The 25437-nt window shown below is 44.4% G+C and overlaps 1 pseudogene; it reads left to right on the top strand.

The window, feature by feature from the left end:
- The first annotated feature begins 22136 nt into the window (after positions 1-22136).
- LOC117721284 (NADH dehydrogenase [ubiquinone] 1 alpha subcomplex subunit 3 pseudogene) lies at positions 22137-22394 on the top strand (annotated as a pseudogene).
- Positions 22395-25437: the final 3043 nt, after the last annotated feature.

Genomic DNA, 25437 nt, shown 5'->3' with positions numbered 1-25437 from the left:
AGACAAGGTCTCATTATGTAGTAGACAAACCTGGCCTAGAACTCACAGAAATCTGCCTGTTTCTGCCTCCCGAGCACTGGAACTAAAGGTGTGTGCCACCCTGCCCAGATGCAATGTACTTCTATCATTGCCTTTCTGGTGTGCGGTGTTGTGAGAGTGTGGTCCCCGGGTGTGGGCTGTTGGCAGGTGGTAGAAATATTAAAAGATGGGGCACTGATGTGATTCCCTTGAAGGGAATAGAAGACCTTTCCTCTCCCTCTCTTTTACTTCCCAGCCATGGAGTGAATGAGGTTTTGCCCTTAGCCAAGTGAGGTGATGTACTCCTATAATCCCAGCACCCAGGAGGCAGGGGCAGGTGGCTCTCTGTCAGCCTGGTCTACAGAGCAAGTTCCAGGACAGCCAGGGCTACACAGAAAAGTACTATCTAAAAACCAAACCAAACCAAAAAAATCCATCATCAACAACAACAAAAAAAAAAAACCCAAGTACTTCTGGTCTTGATGCTGCTTCACCAGATCCAGAAGCAACAGGGGCACCAAAGGTGGGCTGAAACCTGTAAAACTAAGCCAAAAGAAACCTTTTCTCTTGGTTTGTCTCAGGTATTTTATTATAGCAACAGAAAGCTAAATAATCATTCTTTCTCTCCCTCTGTTCTCCTTTCTTTTCACCTTAGATTACTCTCTCCTCACTTTCTTTCCTCACCCCCTCTTTTACCCTCCCTTCCCCTCTCCTCACCTCACCTCTCTTCCCCTTCCCCTTCCTCCCTTCCCCTCTGTTTCCCTTCCCTCCTCTCTTCTCTCTCTGGTAGTATCTCACTGTGTAGTCTAGGCTAGCCTTAAGCTTACACTTCTCCTGCCCCAGCCTCCCAAGTGCTGTTGATTGCAGACATGTAGCATCGTGTCTAGACTTTTTTGATATTTGTATTTATTTGTTGTTGCATTTATTTTAGCTGGAAATAAAGAACCCAGATGCCAATCAGCAAAAGGATAAATAAACCATTTGTGGTCTACCTAGGGGATAGAATGCCATTCAGACACAAGAACAGAGCTGCTACTATAAATAGCATGGGCCAATATGAAAAACACCATGTAGACAAAAAGAAGCCAGAAGCCACCTTTAAAAAGAAGAAAAAGAAAAGAAAAAGGTTTGATTTAAACTACACAGTGTCCTAGATCTAAAATCCTAATCTGTGGGAAAACCTGAGGGAGTCATTTGTACCCTACCTCTGGGGTGCACGGAGGGAAGAGTGTCATTGGGAGCAGACCATGTGGACCATGTGGGAGATGGGGAGGGAGTGAGGGTTGGATCCCTCATGTGACCTCATGCTGTCACAGGCCACTCCTTGAGCACCTACTCAGTGTACTTGCCCATGTAGGTGTCAGATTTCAGATGGAAGTGTCTCTGGGGTCAGTTATGCAGGAGAGCATATTGGAAAATTCTAAAATTGAAATCTAATTTCTATGAGAATTATGTACTCAAAATAGAGAAGAAAAAAAAAAAAAAACCTAATTGAGTTTGGCTTTCAGTCAATCAAAACATCTCCATGCTTTCCACAGCGTGTTTTTGACCCAGGGAGCTTTGCAGTATAGTTTCCTCTTGAGAGGAACTGACCCTGGCTAACAAGTCAACTCCAGGTTCAAGGTAAAAAACTGAAGATTCTAAGTTCCTTTTGCCAAGGTCCTGTTGGTGCCCAACAGAGTACAACCAAATAGCTTACAAATAAATGAAATTCGGACTGTGGGTTGGTTTGTTTGTTGGTTTGGCTTTGACAATTACTGAGGTGTAGCCCCCAATCTACTCTACTCTTCTAATTGCTGGCCTCGCTACCTTCCCAGCAGTGTACCCCAAATACTTGCTGTTTCTGATATCTCCTCCTCCAACTAGGTCACTCCAAACCCACCAACCTCTAATCCCTCCAATAATTGGCCGTAGCCAACTTTATTTAACTAAGAGTTTTAAATCAAGGAAAAAGGTTTGTACAACAAAAGCTTGTTAACATGAGAAGTCACTCATAGGCCTAGACCTTCTAGTATAGAATTTAACATTATAATACATAGCAACAGACTAAACCTCAGCAGGTGCCAGTTATTGCTGAGGGAGATTTAGGAAGGAGGGATACTATTCTAGAACCTTCTATAAACACTTGAGACTTTCCTAAGGTGCCTCTCCACTGCTACATGGACCGGCAGTTAAACCTTTTCTGAACTAAGCTTGGTAGCCTCTGACCAGTGTGACATTGCCCTTTCCTGACATTGTCTTTCCCTGACATTGTCCTCTAAGGTGTATTTTGGGTGGCCAGCTTGTCCCATGGTAAATTCCAAGGAGTGGTGATTCTTCAGTCAAAAGTTGACATAATTTCCCAAATGATATTCTGAAAGGTGGGAGAGTGCCTCCTGCCAGTGTTTGCACTGATGTCCCGGCGGAGACGACTTCTCAGGTGAAGATTTAAGAGCTGGCTCACTAGAATGGAAAGGAAGAACTCACACTGTCCTCTCTGTATGTCCTGGTCAATCTCACTGTTAACTTTGCTGGAACCAGGGTGCCCAGAAAGATGGATAAACACTGTCTCCTGGGGACATGTGGAGGATGTTTCTAGAAGAGATGGACCATCAAATCAGTGGGCAGAGAACAGCAGCAACCCTTCCCAGGGTGGAGGACGCCATCCACTCCATGGAAGGCACAGATGGAATGTTAAGTCACCTCCATGGCAGTTTGATATTTGAACTGCTCCATTTTAGGACTGGAGAGATGGCTGTGTGTTTCCTGATCTTCCAGAGAGGACTGGAGTACAATTCCATGTCAGGTGGCTCACAACTGCCTGTGACTGTGTCCTGTCCTCCAGGACATCTGACACTCTTCTGACCTCTGAGGCACCTAGAGGCCAAAATACATGTCCATAGAAACACATATACATACACATCAGTAAAAATAAAATAAATCTAAAAAAATATCAAAGCATGTACTAGTTTTGTTTGATACTAGCAGAGGTTTCAGGCATCCGCTTTAGGTCCTCAAATAGACTCTCTGTAACAGGGAAGAGCTGCTGGTCCTAGGATAGAGCTTCTATAAATTAAGGAGGAACTGCTGATCCGGAGACAGACCCTCTGTTAACAAGAGAGAAACTGATTTCTGTCAAGTGGGAAAGAACTCTTGGATTGTGTTTCATTCATTCATTCATTCTCTGTGTGTGGTGTGTACATGTATGTATTTGAAGGGAGAGATGCAACCTCATGTATGCTGCAAGGTGCAAGTGCAGACACAGGTTCAGCAATGGAGCAGTGGCTGAGAGCTTACAGCTAAGCCATAAGCACAAGGCAGAGAGAGCTAACTGGGAACTGAATGGGCTTTTAAAACCTCAAAGCCAACACTGAGCAACACGCCCCTCTAACAAGGCCACACCCCCAATCCCAAACAGTTCCATCTGCATCTAACCAAATATTCAAATATGTGAGTCCATAGGGGTCCTTCTCACTCAAACCTCTACAGTTGTCAACGTGGTTGGCTCTGGAGCCAATTACAGATAGCTCTGTAAGAGTATTTCCCAGATGGATTAGCTGAGAGAGGATGACCCTCCCCTAGAGTGGGTGGCACCTTCCACCAGTGGCCCAGATATAAGAATGTCTTAGAGAAGAGCTGTTTTATATATTTGTGTGTATAGGTATGTATGTATGCCTTTATGTGTGTTTATACACACACACATACATGAGCATACCATGGTACAAGTGTGGAGGCCAGAGGACAACTTGTGGGAGTCAGTTCTCTACTTCCATCATGCAGGTCCCAGGGACTGAACTCAGGCTATCTGGCTTGGCAGCAAGTACCTTTATGTGCTGAACCGCTTCACCAGCCCAAGCCATTGGTTTTTCGACCTGGTGTCTGCCCCTTGTTGGTGAATGTATCTACCCTGTTACTGCCACCACTGCAGCATTGGAAGCCAGTGGCATCAGCTTGCAACCTGACATGGAGATCAGTGGCTCTCTTGGAATCTTCCAGGCCTTCAGTGGTAAGTTGGAACTGCTGAGGTGTCCGGCTTTATGGACCCAACAATTCCTAGGCTCTCATCCTCTCCAGTGTGCAGACAGCCACTGTTGGATGGCCTTGCCTGCATGATTCGAGGCAATCTTTAAAAAAAAACATCCTTTACAGTGTATATCCACTGTGTTGGTTCTGTTCCTTTAGAGAGCTCTGACTGATGCAGGCTCTTTCCTGGAATATCCCAGACCATCCCTCTCAGGCTGGCTTCCCCATCAGTTGACCCTGAGAAAAAGATTTTAGAGACTGCCCCCAGGCAGCTCCAGCATGGAGTCAGGAAAACAGAAAAGGAAATAAAAGACTGGTATGAAGGTTTGTGGGCAACTGTGGTTCGGGGCTACTAGTGTCAGTGAGAAAACTACTGTCAGAGTTGATTGTCCCAGCTAAGAGGCAAAGAGTTGGTGTGCTGATCTGTCTATCGCCGATGTCCACCAAGTTCCACTTACCTGGCTGCAGACTCCAAGGCTTCTCTAAGCCTCCAAAGGCACAGGTACTGGGGTGGCCACAGAGGGGACAGCTTGTGGATCCAGACAAGAGCTGTCCCGTGGGAATGGGTCTCCAGGTCTCATGTTCAGCCCTATTCTAGAGCAATCAAATTCAGAACGTTCCCATTTCCCACAGGATGAATGCTCTGTTCAGCCAGCTGCTCTGCCTCGCTGGGGCATTTGTGTTTAAGCTGGATTCTAGGCAGGTGACTGATGGAAGGATGGAAGAGGAGCCAGTCCAATGGGGGAGGGTGTCCGGTAGGAGCAGTCAGGAATGCAGGGCTCCACCTCAAGCTGTGGCGCTGGGAGGACAGTACTAAGCCTTCACTCCCAAACCCTGGTCCAGTCTGTCATTAGATGCAAGGCACCCAGAGTGTGACCTGGAGCAGGGCAGCCACAGCTGCTGCCAGTGCAAGGGCTTCTGGTGGAGGGAGGGGTGCAAGCGGTTCATTAGAATAATGTCCCTTCTGCCTGGGCCCATGAATTAGTCACTTGTGTCATTGCTTGTGGGGTTGTAGTGTGCACATGTCCTGTTGGGTTGATGTGTGGGTCCCCGCTTCTATCTCACCACATGGCTAGGGCCTCTCATGGGGACAGAGGTACAGGAATTTGACTGTGTTTACTCCACGCTGACATCGGGTGGACATCTGGCTGTGTGAAGCCGTGGGTCCCAAAGAAGAGAAATAGACTATGGTCTTAAGATATTTATTGTCATGGTGGAAAATGCCATGGTGGAAAATGTCATGGTGGAAAATGTCATGGTGGAAAATGCCCGTATTTTCAGGGCAGGCCTGAGGTTAAATACCTTTTGCCCAGGAGAAGGGTCTGGGAAGGAATGTTTAATTGGCTGTGCCCCTTTGGCCTTTAGGTATCTCATTAATATGGAGATCTGTCGTGAGGCTCTGCATTCTGTAGTCATGCCCTCTATGCAGATCAATGGAGGTCTTCAGCCTTGTGTCAGGAGCCTGGAGTCTGGGAGCATGGCGAAATGCATGCCATCCCTTGCAGGGAACTCTGTGGGGTTTCCATTGATTTCCAGCCAGTGCTCGACCAGAAACCAGGCTGTCCTTTCACGGTCCTACAATCACTGTACCCAAATATCTGATAAAGAGCAATTCAGGGTGGGAAGGTTTATTTTTACTCAAGGTTTGAGGGTCTACATATACCTTAGTGGGAAGGCATAGCAGTGGGTGGCTCTCACCTGCAGCAGCTGGGGTATGAGGCTGCTAGTTCAAGTCTGGGTAGATCAGGAAGCAGAGGAGAAAGAGGAAGCAGGCTGGACTATAAGACCTAAGATCCACCCACTGAGATTTCCTCCTTCAGCCAGGCTCCACCTCCCAAAGGCATTTCAAAGCAGTATCACCCACTTGGCACCATGAGCTGGAAGGGACATTTCACGCCCAGCAATCCCTTCCTGTATGCATGTTCTAGGGCTGGCTCCTTCAGGGTTCTCAAGGACTCCTCTTTCCAGTGGTAAATTAATGGAGAAAGTGGGTGGAATTAGGTCAGTTGGGCTATAGGAGTCCTGTGTGAAGTTTAAAAAAGAAAAAAGAAAGAAAAGAAGGGAAGGAAGGAAAGAAGGAAGAAAAAAGAAAAAACTAAGGAAAAAGAGGGTGAGGGAAGAGAAGGGGGAGGAAAGGAGGAGAGAGAGGGTGGTAGGGAAGGAAAGAGAAAGTGAGGGGCAGAGCCACTGCTGCTGATGTGGGTACCTCTCCTCAGCCAGCACTCCTGTTGTCACAGTGAGCTGCTGTAAGTGGCTTACCTGGTGGTGGGACTCAGACCCTCTCCTTGGCTACCAAGGCAACCAGGCTGAGGCTCTGCCCTAACCAGTTTATGGCTGTTTTCCATAAACAAACAAAAATGGACAAGGGAATATTCAGAAAATACACACTAAGTAACCAGTCAGGTAGGTAGGTAGGTATATAATAATAATAATAATAATAATAATAATAATAATAATAATAAAAACCTTTTAAGCCGGGCAGTGGAGGCGCATACCTTTAATCCCAGCACTTGGGAGGCAGAGGCAGGCAGATTTCTGAGTTCGCGGCCAGCCTGGTCTACAGAGTGAGTTCCAGGACAGCCAGGACTACACAGAGAAACCCTGTCTTGAAAAAACTAAAAAAAAAAAAAAAAAAAAAACCAAAAAAAAAAAAAAAAAACCAAAAAAAAAAAAAAAAAAACTTTTAAATAAAGCAGGGATGTAGTGTAACTCCCCCAGTGTAGCTGAGGACGACCCTAAACTCCAGATCTTCCTGCCTCTACCTCCCTAGTGCTGGGATTAGAAGTGCTAAGGATCAAGCCTATGCATGGCCTTTACATGCTGGGCAAACATTGCACAAATTATTTAAGCCCCAGGTCCTCAATGGTGGCAACAGTCCTTTGTCTCAGTGGTAGGGCAGGGGCAGGCTGGACTACTGGTGGTAACATCACCTTTATTGATGAGCAAGTGGTTCAGATAATTTTTTTATGACCTATTTCAGAAGCCAAGCACTTCCTGGTGACTGAAAGGACCAGGGTGTGGCTGTGGGCAAGGGAGGCTGAACTTTGGGGAGGAACAGTTCCCTGGAGATGCAGAGTTCAAAGTCTCAGCAAGCTGTCCACGCAGGCAGGAAGGAACGGTGAGATGGCTAAGTGTGTATCTGCTATAAGTGCCTGGAATGCTGTGGGAAAACAAAACCTCTCCTAATGTGTGAATGAGATTTGGGGAAGAAAAATAGATGCAGGTAAGGACAGGAGAGTAGATCAGAGCAAGGGAGCAGCCACCGCCCCTAGATCCAGGTAGCCGCAGAGAGGGGTAGGATTGTACCTGATACCATCATCCAGCCACTCCAAACCCTGCATTCCTCAGCCCCTGATCTCTTCTCATCCCTAATCAGTACATCATATAAATGGAATTATTGAATTATGAGTATGATATGCACATCTATAATTCTAGTACTCAGGAGGTAGAGACAACAGCATCAGGAGTTCAAAGTCATCCTCAGCCATAAAGGGAGTATATAATGGTTAATCCTTGTGCAATGGATGATCAGTGTATGTGTTGGCTAGTTTTATGTGAACTTGACACAAACTAGAGTCACCTGAAAGGAAAGAACCTCAATTGAGGAAATGCCTCTGTGAGAGTAAACCACCCTTCTGTGGCCTCTGCATCAGCTTCTGCCTCTGGGTTCCTGCCCTGTTTGAGTTCCTGTCCTGACATCCTTCAATAATAGTGATTTGGAAGCATAAGTCAAATAAATTCATTCTTCCCCAGGTTGCTTTGGTCATGATATTTCATCATAGCAATAAACCCTAACTAGGGGCTGGAGAGACGGCTCAACTGTTAAGAGCACTGACTGCTCTTCCAGAGGTCCTGAGTTCAATTCCCAGCAACCACATGGTGGCTCACAACCATTTGTAATGGGATCTGATGCCCTCTTCTGGTGTGTCTGAAGACAGCTACAGTGTACTCATATTAATAAAATAAAAAAATCTTAAAAAAGAAAGAAAGGAAGGAAGGAAGGAAGGAAGGAAGAAAGAAAGAAAGGAAGAAAGAAAGAAAGAAAGAAATTCTAACTAGGACAGCGTGCGATGGCTGATTACTGTGCAATGGTTCATCAGTGTGCAAAGGCTCACCCTTGTGCAATGCTGGGAGAGCAGTCAGTGCCTCTTTTCTTTTCCCCCTTCCTTTGATTACATTCGGTATACTGCCCTATAAATTATGATGGTTCCATGGATAAAAAAAATTAAGGAATTGAGATAAAAATCAGGTGAAGAGATGGCTCAACAGCTAAGAATACTGCTCTGCTACTTTTGCAGCAGACCCAGGCTCCCTAACCAGTACCCGTATTGGATAACTCACAATTGCAATCCAATTCCAGGGGATTCTCAGGGATCTGACTCCCTCTTCTGGCCTCTATAGGTACTGTACACTCCTGATACACAAAGACAAGCACACCTACCCACACAGACTTACATAAAACACAAAAACAAATAATTTTTTGAGTTAAGAAATTTGTGACTGGAGGTGTAGCTTAATGATCATATGCTTCTTGAATATATGTGAGGCTCACAAGCACCAAAGAAAACCAAAACATTTTAAAACATTCTGGAAGATACTAAAATAATGCTTGGTCAAAACAAAAGAAATAACACATGAATAAATAAAATAGCAAAGAAACAAAAAAAACAAACAAACAAAACTAAAAAGAAACAAGAAGTTCTGGAGCTGAAAAGTATAGAAATTGAAATGGTTTTTGTGTGTATGTGTGGGGGGGTGTATAGTGGGTATATATGTGTGAGTGTAGTACCAGAGGAGGCCAGAAGGGGCACCAGATTCCCTTGAGCTAGAGTTACAGGTGATTGTGAGGCATCTGATGTGGGCGCTGGAAACCAAACTTCTCCTCTGGAAAAGCTGCATGCACTCTTGACCACTGAGCCATCTCTCTGGGCCCTCTGTTCCTTTCTTATAAAGCTCCTTCTGGGCTGGGGAGATGGTCTGGAGGTACAGCTTGTGCTGTGCCAGCATAAGACCCTGATACCCATATAAACAATGAAGGCTAGAATCCCAGCACCAGGTTGGAATTGAGAGCAGAGTCAGATAAATTCCCAGAGCTCTATGGCAAGCTAGTCTGGAGAAATGATGAGCTCCAGGTTTAGGGGAAAAAGCTCTCTCAAAAAAGAAAATGAAGAGACCTTGAAGAAGACACCCAATCTTGTCCTCTGGACTCCACACGGCCATGCGTAGGTGAGAACACCCCCCCCCCCAACACATGTGGTGTGCATACACACATGTGCACCACATGTATACCACAGACACAGAGAACTGACATCAGCTAATGGAGTTTAAAAACATGTGGTGGTGATAGATGCTTTTAATACCAGCATTCGGGAGGCAGAGGCAGAGGCAGGAGGATCTCTGTGAGTCTCAGGCCAGCCTGGTCTACAGAGTGAGTTCCAAGACAGATAGGGCTGCACATAGAGAAACCCTGTCTTGAAAAACCAAATCAAACCAAACTAAACCAAAAATGCAGAGGGAGGGAGAAAAGAGAGGAGGGAGGAAAAGGACCACCTCACTTAAGTGACTCAGAATGTACATTTAATTGATTCTTCTGATGATATCTAATTGATTCATCTAATGGTGACTTTTCTGTTACTTTGAAAAACACCATTATAAAGGCAAGTTATAGAAGAAAGAGCTTACTTGGGACTTGTGTTTGCAGAGGGTTGGACAACATGATGGTGGAGCTGAGGTGGCAGGATATTGGAGAACTAGCTGAAAACTCACATCTTCAACCACAAACAGGAAGCAGAGAGAGAGAGAGAGAGAGAGAGAGAGAGAGAGAGAGAGAGAGAACTTGAAATAACAGGAGTCTTTTGAAACCTCAAAGGCCACTTCCTTCAGCAAGGCCACGCCCCCTAATCCTCCCCAAGGAGCCACCAACTGGGGACCAAATATTCAAGTGCTGGGGTCAAGTGTATGGGGTCCATCTCACCCAGACTGCTGCAGTACTACAGTGGTCTAACTAGTGGATAAACTTTTTAACAAGGGCACCTTTGAATTAGTTTGATTTTTGTTTTGTTTTGTTTTGTTTGTGAGACAAGATTACTGTGTTGGCCTAGAACTTACTATGTAGAACAGGCTGTCCTCAAACTAATGATTCCTCTGCCTGTATCTCCCATGGTGCTGTGAATGAGAAAGGTCCCCAATAGTCTGGGACTTTTGAATACCTGATCCCCCGTTGGTGACAGTCCTTGTAGGTGTGGCCTTTCTGGATGAAGTAGGTCAGTGGAGGGGTCTTTGAGAGTGAAAACAAAACCCTTGTCTGTTTCTGGTTTTTCTTCTCTGCTTTGTAGTTCAGGTAAAGGATGTGGGCTCTCTACACTTTGCTATGGCTGCCGCCACACCTGCCGCCATGCCTCCAGACCATGCCGACCCTTAGCCTTTTGGAACAGTCAGTTCATCAGTTCAAGTAAAGGCTTCCCTCTATGAGCTGCTTGGATCCTGGCTTTTTACCGCAGCAACAGAAAAGTTACAAATACACCTCCTGATGCTGCAGGACAGGCACGCACCACCATGTCTGACTTCCAGCTTAACACCTACACAGCAAGACTCTCTTCACCGTTAGATGAGCACCAGACCTCACAGAACCTTCCAGAGAACCCACTCATCTAACCTTAGATACCTTGCCTTTCTTCTCCCTCCTTCCCTCCTTCCTCCTTTTTCTTTCTTCGAGACAACATCTCGGGTAGGTAGGGCGGCTGCCTGCTAGGTGGCTGGGATTACAAACACACCCTGCCTCACACGGCTCAAAGATTCTTCCTCTTAAGCCTCCATTTGAAGTTTCTTACTTTCATTCTTGTTTCTTTTTCTTTTTTTTTTTTCTTTTTCTTTTCTTTCTTTCTTTTTTTTTTTTTTTTTTTTTTTTTTTGTTTTTCGAGACAGGGTTTCTCTGTGTAGCCATGCCTGCCTGTCCTGGAACTCACTCTGTAGACCAGGCTGGCCTCGAACTCAGAGATCCCAAGTGCTGGGATTAAAGGCATGTGCCACCACTGCCCGGCTCCTGTTTTTTTTTTTTTTTTTTTTTGCCTTGTGATTTTTGCTGTTGTTCAGCACTGGATGGGTTAGTCTGATAATGCAGTGATTATAAAAATCAGATTTCTCATCCTCCAGAGAGCTTTCTGGGCTTAGTTATTTTCTTGTGCATTTATATATTCATCCATGTACACTAAAATACATGCAAAATAATATGTATTTTAAATATTTTTTCCATTTTTTTATTTTGCATATGTGTCGTGACAAACATGAAACAGTGGACAGCTTTCGGGAATCAGCTCTGTCATTCCACCGTGTGGGTTTCAGAGATCAAACTCAAATCATGAGGCTTGGAGGCAAACAGCTTTCCGGCTGAACCATCTCACAGGCCTTATGTATATTCTAGTTGCTCTAGAGTATCTCTATGGGATGATCAGCCTAGGAAGTGCATTTTGAGGTCCTCTCAGGTCTTTGTAAAGCCCTGTTCCGGGCATACACCATCACTTTCTAATTTTCCTTGTATATATAACTGTTCATAACTACTGCCTTAATGTTTAAATTCTGGTCCCTGAAAGGAGAAAAGAAGAAAAAAAAATTTTTAAAAAGGAACATTGGCCCTTTAAATCCCCATCTTGTCACTTCAGCTAGGGGGAGGGGCTTGCAACAATGAGGGAGGGGCGCCCTCGATGGCCACCTGCCTCTTTGTCTGCACCTCCCAGGCAAATCGACCGCCAAAGACCTGAACCCGCATACCCACGTTTGGAGATCAGAGGCCCCTTTACTCTACCTGGCTCCAGCTCGATGTTTCTGGAACAGCTGCCTGCCCATGCGCTGGGTCAGGAGAGCGGACAGTTGCTGTCACACCAAGAGCTAACATTGCCCAAAACAATCTGCCACGCATTGATTCTCCCCACCACCAGCTTCCAAACCCTCCATGGACTAGAAAGTTGGGAAATCATTGTAAGAGACAAGATTCTGCTCGTGCAAATTGTCTAAGTGGAGAGGAATCTTGTGGTGCTTCCCACTCAGATATTTTTCCAGAATCTTCTCCCGCAGGATAAGAGACTTACACTGTCTTGTTTTAGCCTGTCTCTGAGCTTTTCATTGTCATAATGTTGTCTTTGCAGAGTCAAAGTTTTCAAATATGATGCCTGCTCCTTTTTTTTTTTTCTGTTAAACACTGTAATTTGGAATCACATCTTCCTTTTTTGCTACTTTTCTATGCCAAGATCATTTTTTCTAAAAGTTTCATAGTTTTATTTTATCTTAAGTCTAGTCTCCATATTTGTTTAATTTTTATGTGAGGCATAGACTGGTGCTGATTTTGAGCCCCTCCCTTCCTCCTCCAATTGCTTGTGGATACTCAATTGTCCCAACATCATTTGTTCAAAGACTGTTTCTTCACTGACTTGCTCTATATGTGTGTGTGTGTGTGTGTGTGTGTGTGTGTGTGTGTGTGTGTGTGTGTGTAGAACCCAGGGTGCCTTGGCTTCCCAGATGCCAAGATTCCAGGTGTTTTTTCATCTTCCTTTGTTGATGCCTAGAATACTGACCCTGGGGATTTTGATTGGGACTGAAGGAAACCTGGAACTACACTCAGAGAGGAATCGTCCTGGGTGTGGCTTCCAAACCCTTACATGGCGCATTTTTTTCTTTTCGGTTTTGTGCCATTTATTCCATCAACATTTTATAATTTTCTGCTTAAATCTCCTACACTTATTTTGTTATACTCAAACCTAATTATTTAACATTTAAAAGAGCTCTGATAAGTGGTCCTTGTTTTCGTTTTGTGTTTCTTACAGTGTGTGTGAATGGTGTATGCATATACCATGGCGTGTCTGTGGAGGTCAGAAGACAGACTCCGGGAGTCGGTTTTCTCCTCCCAGCATTTGGAGTCCAGGTGGAGGGGCTTGACATATCTCCTGCCTTTGCTGGGTTTTTTGTTTTGTTTTGTTTTGTTTTTGTTTTTGTTTTGTTTTTCTCTCTCTAAAAGTAGAGAAAACTAATGAGAGGAGGAGGGAACCATCAGAAGTTTTCAGTCTGCAGGAGGAGGAGGAGAAATGAAGTGCAGGCTGGCAGCTGTCTTGAGTTCAGAGGAAGAATCTGAGTGCCTGGACAACAGGTTGGAGTTCACAGGGCAGAGGACCAGAAAGAAGACAGATGGAGGGACTTGAGAGACACAGAGGTATGGAGATTTTGTTCTGGGAGTCTGTAAGGCAGAGCTGCAATGAATTGAATATCAGTCTATGCTCACATGTGGAGGACACGCTACACTAGGAAGGACCACTTGGAGGGATCAAAGAAGCCAGACGCAGAAATTAGCTTCTTCACCAGCAGTAGAGAGGGGATGTGGAGACCTCTGTGGATAGTACTCAGAAGGTCTGCTTCAGTAGCAGGGCGAATTAGCCACAGACTAAACATAAGTCTGGTCCTACCCAAGAAAGCAAACCCAGGAGGCCGACTATTCCCAAAGAATGTAACTCTGTCCCAGAACAAAGTTCAGAATATTTATATAAATACTAGAATAGCACATAACAAAGTAAAATTATTTTTTAAACCAGCAAAAGATACATGGCAGGAAAAATGTTGTCAGGCATACAAAGACTCAAAACCAAAAAAACAACAAAACAAAAACAAAAAACAACAATAAATAACAAAACAAAACAAAACAAAACAAAAAACCCTGACTCTTAAGTGAAAGCAAACCTGAAATGACAGACTAATCAAACAGTGATTAGAATAGTTATAGGAACTGTAATATACACACTAAGAAAGGGAATATTGTTAAATGTTAAGTAAGAACATGTGAAATTCTTTTAAACGTTTTAGTTGAAGCCAAGCAGTGCTGGTGCATGCCTTTAATCTCAGTGTTCCTGAGGCAGAGTCAGGCAAATGTCTGTGAGTTCAAGGCCAGTGCGGTCTACAGAGCAAGTTGCAGGACAGCCAGGGCTACCCAGAGAAATCCTGTCTCAAAAAACCAACCAACCAACCAACCAACCAACCACCCAACCTTCTTTAGTTGAATTTCAAGAAACTACAGTGTCTGAAAGAAAAAATGTCTTGGGTATGCTTAAACCCAGATTACACATGGAAGGAACAGGTTATCCAACTAGTAGGTCATAGGAAAGCCTTCAGGCAGGAAGAAATGTGTACCAGAGAATAAACAGTAAAGCTTAAAGAAGGCCTGGAAATGGTAACAGTGGGTAAATAGATGCGGGTTTTTTTTTTTTTTTTTTTTTTTCTTTGATCTGTTTTTAAGGTCATTGGGTGTCTAACCTCACATGCCGCTTTAATCCTGTGCCACATGTCTAACTCTTCCAGGCTGTGAAAGACCCCAAGGCACCCTCTTACCTATGATGCCACTGCAGTGTCATTTACACATTTTCCCAAGGACAGGTGGAAGTGTGTGCTAGTGGGGAAGGAGCCAGTCCTGGAGGGTGGCTCACAGAACAACTGTACCTGATAATTTCACAGTAAAAGCCTCTTAAAGGCTGGAGAGATGGCTCAGCAGTTACAAGCACTGACTGCTCCTCCAGAGGTCCTGAGTTCACAACCATGGCTCACAACCATCTGCAATGGGATCCAATGCCCTCTTCTGGTGTCTGAAGAGAGACAGTGTGCTCACATAAATTAAAAAGAAAGAAAGAAAGAAAGAAAGAAAGAAAGAAAGAAAGAAAGAAAGAAAGAAAGAAAGAGAAAGAAAGAAGGAAAGAAAGGCTCCTTAAATTCTCCTTGAATAAGGGAATTCAGTAATATCTATGGTAGAGGTGACAGTGGACTGCACTGGTGGAACTAGTTTTCATTCTCAGCATGCTGAGGACAGAGGCAAGAGGATCTCTACAAGTTCCAGGCCAGCTTGGTCTACATGGTGAGACCCTGTTTCAAAAAACAAAAATGAACAAACAAAAACAAAGACAACCTATTAGGGTCCCCTTGGGGTTTTGTGCTGTTTTTGTTTGCCTGTTTGGTGACCCAGTGGGGTTCATCAGGGCTACTTACAGGAGCATGGCTGACAGGCCATGGCTGCATTTTAAAATTATTTCAAAACAGAGCTGATAAACTCTCAATCTCAAATATTTTTCACCTCAAACCCCTCAGATGCTGTTTTCGTTTTTGTTTTCTCCCACTGTCTGTTTACACACAGCTCATTCTCTGTGGTCAGCTGAGCTGAGGAAGCCAAAGGTGCCCACACTTACCTGGGGAGAAAGGTTTTCTAGGCCAGAAACCCCGGGTGAGTAGGAAGCTCTCTCCTCCTCCTCCTCTTCCTCCTCCTCCTCCTCCTCCTCTTCCTCCTTCTCCTTTATTTTGTTCTTCTTTTTTCAAGACAGGGTTTTTCTGTGTAGCTCTTGCCCTGGAACTTGATGTGTAGATGAGACAGGCCTTAAACTCAGAGATCCTTTGCCTGCCTCTACCTCCCAAGTGCTGAGATTAAAGCTGTTCACCACCATGCCCAGTGGCAAGAAGCTCTTCAAAAGCTGTATACTCTAATCTGCCCTAACTGGATGGGGGAACTGAACTTGGATCCTTTGTAAGAACAAAACACATTCTTAGGGCTGGAGCAATGGCTCAGCAGTCAAGAGCACTGTGCTCTTCTGTAGAACCCCAGCTTGAGTCCCAGCACCCACATGGCAGCTCACAACAACCTCTGACTCCAGTCCCAGGGGCCACAGCGTCCTCCAGTGTGCCTCATCCTCTGACGGCAGTGTGCCCTTGTGGTACACAGACACGTGCAGTCAGTGCACACATACACATAAAAATAAGGGTTAAAAACATTTTAAGTGCTCTTCAACCCTGAACCATCTCTTTCTAGCCGCCATACTATATTATACTATATTATGTTATACCTATTTTATATTCTATTTCTGAGACAGGTCTCTCGATGAGCCAGGAGCTTGCCAATTTGAATAGACCAGCTGGCTGGAAAGCCCCGATAGCCACTTGTCTTTGCGTCCCCAGGCCTTCACTGTCTGTCATGCCTGGCTATTTTTCATGGATTTTGGGGAGTCAAACTCTAGTCATGTTTTACCAAATGAACCATCTCTTCAGCTCCAAGAGATGTCTTTTGGACCTGATGTTGGGATGCCAGGTGAGGAAGCACAAGGGAGTGTCTCCCAGGTGACTCACTGGGTAAGTCTAATTAGCCTGCTCATAGGCCCATTTCTCTGGCCGATCATAATCTGGCCTCTGGTGATCATCCCAAGTCTCCTCCCATCCCCCCGAGACAGGTTTCTCTGTGTAGTCCTGGCTGACCTGTAACTAGCTCTGTAGGCCAGCCTGGTTCCAAACTCTCAGAGATCAATCTGCCTTTGCCTCCTCAGTACAAGGATTAAAGTCATGAGCTACCACCTGCCTGGTGACCACCCCCAAGTCTTAAGACTTGTGTTTTAGACCAATCACAGCCTTGTCACCGGCTAGTAACCCCTCTCCCACCCCATATGCTCCTCCTTCAGCCACAATGGAAATGGTTCATCCAGGCTTTTAATTATCAGTGTCTGGAACAGTTTCAAACAGTCCTGGCATAGTGTGTACTTCAGTGACCAGGACAGTCAGCTGGAATCCTTTGCACAGTTGTCTCAAAGTGTTCGTGAAGTGCTCAGGATGGCTGGTCCAGGCATCCTGGTAGTCTGGCTGACTAGTAGACAGTCTTTTTGCTCAAGGATGCTCAGACAGCAAGACAGAGACCAACAGCTGCTAATTAAAGAGCCAGATTGCCCCAGCCCCAGTGTCTTTGCTTACTCACAGGAAAATGAGCCACAGAAGAGATGCTTAAAGGATAAACAGAAACAGCTTATCATTAACAAAAAGGTGGTTGTAACAGCTTTAACAAGATTTTAGCATGCTTCTACCTGTCCTGTGCCCAGGGAGAAGTGCATCCCCCCACCTGTCCCTAGGCTAGTAAACTTCTTTTCCTAATTTTTTTCTTCTTTGTTTAAAATTATGTTTTTATTTTTTGAGATTATAGTAAATTACATCATCCTACCCCCTCCTTTTCCTCCAGTTCTACTCTTCTCTCTCAAATTCATGGCCACTTTTTACAAAAAATATTTTATCTATTTTTTGTATAAAAAAATAGTTGCTGGGAATTAAACTCAGGACCTCTGGAAGATCAGCTCACTGGCTGACCTTTTAGCAGAGTCATCTCTCCAGCCCCCTCGTAGCCACTTTTTAATTATTGTTAGGTTGTGTGTGTGTGTGTGTGTGTGTGTGTTCCTATGTCATCTGTAAACAGTTACTTGTCTCTGTGTTTCCAGGGCTAACCATTTGGTATTGAATAACCATTTGGTGTGCTCTGTCCCTTCAGGACCATCTCTCCCATTCTCAGCCATTTTAGTTGCCCATAGTTCTTTGTCTGGGTGTAAGGTCTCATGACCTTTCTCCCTTCCACATTTGTAGAGGTTAGGCCCTGGTTCTTCCTCCTATCCCCCATGCCCACAGAAATAAGACTCAGACTCAAGATGTATTTATAAATACTGTAGCCATCATATAGTTAAGCTATTCTCTAACTAGATAAAACTTAGAATATCCCATTCATTCCAGCTTACATTCTGCCATGTGGCTGGCTACCTGTGCTCAGGTACCATGCATTTGTCTCATCACATCTTCCTGGGCAAGGAATTGTCGAGGTTTGCTCTTTTGCTATGTGTTATAATGCTGACACTGGCCCCCAGGTCTGGTTGCCTCAGGGACAAGAGAGTCTTCACATACACCAAGTGATGCTATGCAAACTTGTTCCTTAATTTAAAACTATCCGTTGAGTAAAGATGCTGAAGCCTACAGCTGGGCAGAAGAGAGGTAGGTGAGGTTTCAGGTCCCTGACTTGCAGTCTGAGGAGGAGTATGAGGGAGCAGAATGGAGACACAATGCCATGTGGTAAGGGATGATGAGAATTGGCCATGAGGGCTGCCAGGATGGAGTAAGGCCATGTTCAGCCTAGGCAGAACATGGTAAGGCATATCTCAATGCTATCGGCAGGGAAGTAGACATAATAGCATAGAGGGTAGGTATCTGCCCAGCTCGAGTGCTGTCTAATGCTTATCATAAATATAAAAGATCTGTGTCTTCTGAACTGAGTGATCTAAGTGGGATAATATGAAATATTTACTACAACCCACATTAGCACACCTACTGGGGCATCCTTGTTCAGGTCTTATTTAGATAGTCATGGTGAGGCTTCATGGGTGTCGTCTCCCTAGCATTTTCTGTTTGTTTGTTTGAGACAGGGTATCTCTATGTAGCCTTCCTGTCCTGGAACTCACTATGTAGATCAGGCTGGCCCTCAAACTTACAGAGGTCCACCTGCCTGACATTTCCAGGAGATTTAATCTCACAGCAAACTTCCTGTTTCTTCTGCTCCTACAATCTTTCCATCCCTCTTCACAGTGATCTCTGAACCTGAGGTGCAGGACTTATGTGATAGATGTATTGGTCGAGACTGGCATGCACAACTCTGCAGTTTTATCATTCATGGTTTTCTGTAAGGAACTCTGTTTCAAAGACAGTGACAACATTTATCTGAGGGCATAAGGACAAAGATTGTGGTTAAGGCTTATGCTGCTTTAGTAAGGTGGTTGGAAGTTCTTGTCTGAGATCCATGACCTCACTAACCCTGGCAGGTTTCCAGCTCCAGACATGGTTTCCCTCTTGTTGAGTAAGCTTTTTGTCCAGTTAGAGAGCTGTTGGGCTGAGTGGTGGTGGTGTATGCCTTTAACCTCAGCACTCGGGAAGTAGAGACAAGCAGACTAATGTGAGTTTGGGGTTAGCCTGGTGTACAGAGTTCCAGGACAGCCAGGGCCACACAGAGAAACCCTGCCTTGAAACACACACACACACACACACACACACACAGAGAGAGAGAGAGAGAGAGAGAGAGAGAGAGAGAGAGAGAGAGAGAGAGCATGCTGGTCATGTTTTGGTTCACAGATTGCACCACTGGGTAGGACATTAGATTCTTCTTTCCTCTGGAAGCTTACATGATTCTTTATGATACCATAAAAGCTAATCCTCAGGGAGGAAGTTTTCAGGTCAGATCTGGACCCTGTGTCAGAAGTAAATAGTGTCTTCAGCAATAAGAACTTACCTTCAACCTGGAGGAGGCACCAAGAGCAACAGCAATGGCCTATTATGTCTTAAGAGTCTTGTGAACAAAGCAGACCGACTGTTGCGCCCTGCTCGACCAGCAAGGAAGACGCGAACAACCGGATCCTTCTCAACAGCCTTTATTGTAGAAGTGCTTCTTCATTCTTGCAGGAGACCCCGAGTGCCCAGGGCAAGCTGCTTATATACCCTCAGCCCTGGGGGAGGGGGGTGTCAGAATTTCAGTGCCTCATTAGCATACCCCATTAGCATACCCCGCTGGGGGGGAAGGGGTGATTGGTCAGGATTGTGGTGCCTCATTAGCATACCCCTGCTCGGGAGGGGGTGATCGCATGCGCAGTGCACTTGCTACTGCTTACCAATATGTCGTACCAGAAGCTGGCACCATCTTGACCAGCCGAGTCGGGTCGGCTGCCTACAACCAACAACAAAAGAATAATTCTCATGCCTAGCATTGGGGCTTTTTAAGATAGTCTATGGATCTTGGGGGGAAGCACTGGTAGACTTCTACTATTTTTAAACAATCTATTTTTGTGTTCACGTACTCACATACTCTTGTGCGTTAGATCCAAGCAGTTGTGAACTACCTGGTGTGGGTGCTGGGAACAGAGTGCGGACCCTGGAAGAGCAGCAAAGGGCCTAAAGTACTGATTCATCTCTCCAGCCCCATTAGGAAAATTATTATAATTATTTATTAATTAATATATTGAGACAGGGTCTCAATATGCAGCCCTGGCTGGCCTGGAACTTGTTATGTAGACTGACCTTGAACTCACAGAGATTTGCCTGCCTCTTTCTCCTGAGTCCTGGGACTAAAATGGTGTGTTATCATGCTTGCCCTATTTTTTTTTTTTTAGATGGTTTGTGTATATGTGTGTATGTGTGTGTGTGTGTGTGTCTATCTGTCTGTCTGTATGTCTGAGTGTATACATTTGTGTCTGAGTATTTTTATGTCTGGGTGTGTGTGTGCTTGAGTTTATGTGCACCACTCAAATGTGTGTGCTTGTTGAAGCCAGGAGAGCCACTGTGTCACTGAAATTGGAGTTAGAGGCAGTTGTGACTAGCCAGATATAGGTTCTGGGAATTCAAATTAGGGTCTCTGCATGAGCAGGGTATCTCTGTGCATGGAGAACACGGAGCCTTCTCTCCCGCCTATTTTTTTTTTTTTTTTTTTTTTTTTGGTTTTTTTTTTTTTTTTTTGGTTTTTTTTTTTTTTTTTTTTTGGTTTTTTGAGACAGGGTTTCTCTGTGTAGCCCTGGCTGTCCTGGAACTCACTCTGTAGACCAGGCTGGCCTCAAACTCAGAAATCCACCTGCCTCTGCCTCCCAAGTGCTGGGATTAAAGGCGTGCGCCACCACACCCGGCTATTCTGGTTTTCTAAAACAGTGGAGGTTTGGTGGTGGGTGAACGACCATACTAGCATAAAGACCAGGGAGGAAAAAATGGAAACACTATTGTAATGCCCTAACAGCAACCTCTGAAGGGAGACTGCGATGGACAAAGGTGGCCGCTGGGAAGCCAGCATGGAGATGAACTAACTCTAGGTGCGTTATCTCATCATCTAACTATGGAGATGAAATGAGTTCTGAAAAGCGCTTGATGCAAAAAGGGGACCAAAGAACACATGAGACAAATAGAGCACAAATGGTAATATGGTTAGGGCTGGGGATCGGACTCAGTGGGTAAGGGCACATGTTGTATAAAGCATGAGGACCTGAGTTCAAGTCTCCAGGATCCATGGAAAAAGTGGGGCATGGCCATATGTATGTCTATAACACTGCTGTGGAGATTAGACAAGAGGCTCAGTGGAGCTTGCTGGCCTTCGGGCTAGCTCCAGATTCCATAAGAGATGCTGTCCCAAGGGAATAAGGAAAGACTGGTAGAACAGGACACTCGGTTCTTGCCTGAGCTGCGGCTATGCACCTGCATACACATACACATATACAAGACACACATACACAAATTAAGCTGACATGTGAATAATCACATTAAACTTCAGTTATGTGAACATCCCAATGAAAAGACTGTATCAGCATGGACTGGAGAGGAGCTCATGAACCCAGCCCCTGCTGGTGTCTCCATAGGCTGCCTGTGCTCACATGAGTGGTCCTACACCCATGCACATACAAGTCCTGGAACTCACTCTGTAGACCAGGCTGGCCTCCAGCGCAGCCACCTGCCTCTGCATCCCAAGTGCTGGGATTGAAGGTGTGTGAATAACCACCTGACAGGAGAAAGTACATTTTAAAAGTGACCTACCAGGGCTAGCGAAAGAATTTAATGGTTAAGAACATTAGCTGTTCTTGCAGTGAACTTGGGTTTGATTCCCAAACATAGTAGTTAAAAAATATCTGAAATTCTAGTTCCAGAGGATCCAATGACTTTTTCTGGCCTCTGAAGGCATTGCATGCAAATGATACATAAACACACGTTCGAGCAAAACACTCATACACATAAAATAGAAGTCAATAAATATTTTCAGAAGACCTAACAGTACACTATGTAAGAAGTGAACTTTAAGCTAGGTGTTGGTGGTGCACCCCTTTAATCCCAGCACTTGGGAGGCAAAGACAGGGGTCTCTCTAAGTTTGAAGCTAGCCTGCTCTACATAGTGAGTTCTGGGACAGCCAGGGCTATATAGAAAAAAAAACTTGTCTCAAAAAACAAAATAAAGCAAACAAACAAGTAACCAAAAAAGAAACTTTAAATATGAAAATCCAAATTAGTTGAAAAAATGGAAAAAGAACGAACCATACTAGCACTGATATCTCCCATGGCTATTTTGATAGTGTACCAAGTACATATTAAGGCAGGTATGAAAAAAATTGACTTATCGAGAAGATATAACATACAAGTTATAGCTGTATGTTTGTAGCTAGGTGTGGCATACACCCTTTCATCCCAGCACTCAGGAAGAAGACAGAGAGGCAGGTCTCTGTGAGTTCCAGGCCAGCCAGAGTTACATGGTGAGATTCTATCTTTAAAAACACAGGGGCTGAGAAACCAAGATGGCAGCTGGGAGATTTTCCACCTCCCTCAGAAATGCCTGCACAGAGGAGCCAGTGCTTGTGGTGCCTGTCACCACTGGGAGCCTCACTATAATTATGCCCTAACTTAGCTTCTACACCAAGTAGGCCGCCATGAGTGAACCAGCCACACCCCACAATTACTCTGTGCTTGTGAGAGATAATAGGAACATGCCTGATGTGCCCAGTCACCCCAGAGACCCTCAGGGCCCAAACCTGGAATGGCTGAAGAGCCTATGAATACTCCACAGATGAAAGAGGTTGTTTCTCTAATAAACATGTGGAAACCAGTGTGTGTGTGTGTGTGTGTGTGTGTGTGTGTGTGTGTGTAGTCAGGGAATGTCAGAAGTGTTACAGCTCTTAAAAGAGAAGTAAAGAGGTTTGGGTGGCCTGCACAGGACAGGTAGCCTGGGTCTGGGTCTCTTGATAGCTGCAGAGGCAGCTCTGATAAGTGCCTCTGCAGGTAGTGAGAACCAGGTCAGCAAGGCAGGTCCAAGATCCAGCAGTGAAGGCTTCAGGAGAGAGAACTCTTCCCCAAGTGTTACAGCCACATGTGCTTTATTCCATGTGGACAGAGAGTTTATGAAGTGGGATGGGATTTGGGGAGAGTGTTACATGTTTTCTATTGGCTGGGTTTGAGATGTTAGTGATGTTCTGTTTGCATGGGGAAGGACTCCAGGCTACATTCTTTGACTGACTGCCTGTGGTCCTCTCAGTTGGGTGTTGGGGTTATGTGTTTCAGAGCAGGTACAGAGACAGGCAGGAAGCTGCTCTACTGTTGCCGGTCTCAAGTCTCTGAGATTCCAGGGTTTGAGCTCACTCATCCTTACCAGTTCTTGTGTCTGTCTGGTGGCACAGCCCACTTGCCCTGTGTGTGTGTGTGTGTGTGTGTGTGTGTGTGTATGCTGAAGATATGGTTCAGTGGTTAAAAAAAATGTACTTCCCTTCCTGAGAACCTAAGTTTGGTTTCCAGCACCCACATCAGGTGACTCATAACTGCCTGTCACCACAGCTCCAAAGGATCCAACACTTCTGGCCTCCACAGACCAGTTGTATATGCATATACGTCTCCCACTCAGATACCTGCACACATATGATTAAAAATAGTAAAAAGAAGCAAAAAAGAATACAAGTATAGAAAAAACTAGGAGAAGAAATGAATGACCATGATTTTAGCAGAAGATTTAACATACCCATCTCATTAACAAATAAAACAGCTGTCAGAGATCCAATATGGATCCAGTATGGATGAAGACATGGCTGCCATTGACGAATAGCTTGGTTGAACCAACATCCCTGGAAAACATCATATATGTGAAAATTTCAGTTATCAAATGGGACCAGCAACAAACTTTAAAAGATTCATGCTCTAATTACAGTGCATTAAACTAGAAATGAAAAAAATAAATATTTCTAGAAATTCTCCAAATATTTGGAGGCCAAGTGACATTCCTCTAAGTACCGGATAGTTTAAAACCATCAGGGTAGAAATTAGAAACTCCTGTGTATGTGTATATATGTCTGTGTGTGATGTATGTTTGTATGTGTGCATGTATGTGTGTGTTTGTATAAATGTAAATATGTGTGTGGTGTGTGTGTTCCTGTATTTGTGTATATATGTGTTTGTATATATGTGTATGTTTGTGTGTGTATATATATGTGTGTGTGTGTGTATATATATATATATATATATATATATATAGAGAGAGAGAGAGAGAGAGAGACATATAGGTAGATAGATTATATATATAGATAGATGATATAAAAATGTACTTAGTAGAGTGCCTTACAGGCTGTGGTCCAGCTTGTCCAACAATAGCTGTCTCCCAATGGAAAGTCTAAGAATCCAGTAGTTGTTCAGTCCTTGAGGTTGGAATGTCTCAGCTGGTCTTCAGTATATTCTGGATTTTTAAGGAACTAGGCTCTAAAGCCAATGAAGGAATGAACTTTGAGAACAAAGACAAGCAGGCAAAGCTTCCTTTTTCTTTATCCTTTATGGAGGCTACCAGCCAAACTGTGGCCCAGATTAAAGGTGGTCTTTCCACCTCAAAAGTTATGGACTAAAGGTGGGACTTTACACTTCAAATGATTTTATTAAGAAAAATTGGGCCTTCGAGAGATGGCTCCGTGGTTAACAGCACTGGCTGCTCCACTAAAGGAATCAATTCCCAGCACCCACTTGTCAGTTCACAATTGTCTGTAAATTCAGTTCCAGGATATCTGACACCCTCACACACGAACATATGCAGGCTAAACACCAATGCACATAAAATAAAAATTAATAGGTTGAACACACACACAATGACAGGGGTGGAGAGATGGCTCAGCAGTTAAGAGCACTGACTGCTCTTCCAGAGGTCTTGAGTTCAATCCCCAGCAACCACATGGTGGCTCACAACCGTATGTGCATGTGTTTATGTGTGTATACATGTATGCGAATTTGTTTTTGTATGTGTGTATATGTGTGCATGTATAAGCATGTATATGTATGTGTTTGTGTATGTAAGCAAGAGAACAAACAACTTTGGCTGTTACTCAGCCTCAATATACAATTTTTTTTCTTTTTTTTCTTTTTAAATTACATTTTATTTATTTAGGAGGTGTGGATGTGCATGTTGCTGCACGTTGTGGCGGTCAGAGAAGCTTGCAAGAGTCTGTCTTCTCCTTCCACCGTGTAGGTCCGGGGATCAGACTTAGGTTATCAGGCTTAACAGTAGCTGCCTTTACCGGCTGAGCCATCTCGATAGCTGCTCACAGTGTCCCTCAGTGGTCTGGAACTTACCAGTAGGCCAGGGTGGCTGGGGAACAAGCCACAGGGAGCTTCATGTCTCCCTCCTTTTTTATCTCTCCACTGGGATAAAAGATGTTCTCATCATGAGTAGCTTTTATTTTTAAAACATGGGTTCTGGGGATTGCAAGGCAAGCACTTTACTGACTGAGCCATCTTCTTCCCAGCCCCTAGAAAATGTTTTGAATAGAATGAAAGTAAAATACATTATATACAGAGCAACACATGATGTGTGATTTGTAGCCTAAGCTGGATTTAGGGAGAAATTCTAAAGTGGGAACTAAGAATTGAAGAATAGGTTCAAAGATTAAGAACACCTGCTGTGGGGGCTGGAAAGATGGTTCAGTGGTTAAGAGCTCTCTTCCAAAGGTTCTGAGTTTAATTCCCAGAACCCATATGGCAGCTCACAAACAACTGTCTGATGCTGTCTTCTGAGGTGCAGCTGTATGTGCAGATAAAAATACCCATATAAACAAACAAACAAACAAACAAACA

The sequence above is a fragment of the Arvicanthis niloticus genome, chromosome 1 (assembly GCF_011762505.2).
Source record: "Arvicanthis niloticus isolate mArvNil1 chromosome 1, mArvNil1.pat.X, whole genome shotgun sequence".
Lineage (NCBI taxonomy): Eukaryota > Metazoa > Chordata > Mammalia > Rodentia > Muridae > Arvicanthis > Arvicanthis niloticus.
Note: the sequence above shows the minus strand (reverse complement) of the source record. Positions and strands in the feature narration are given on the sequence as shown.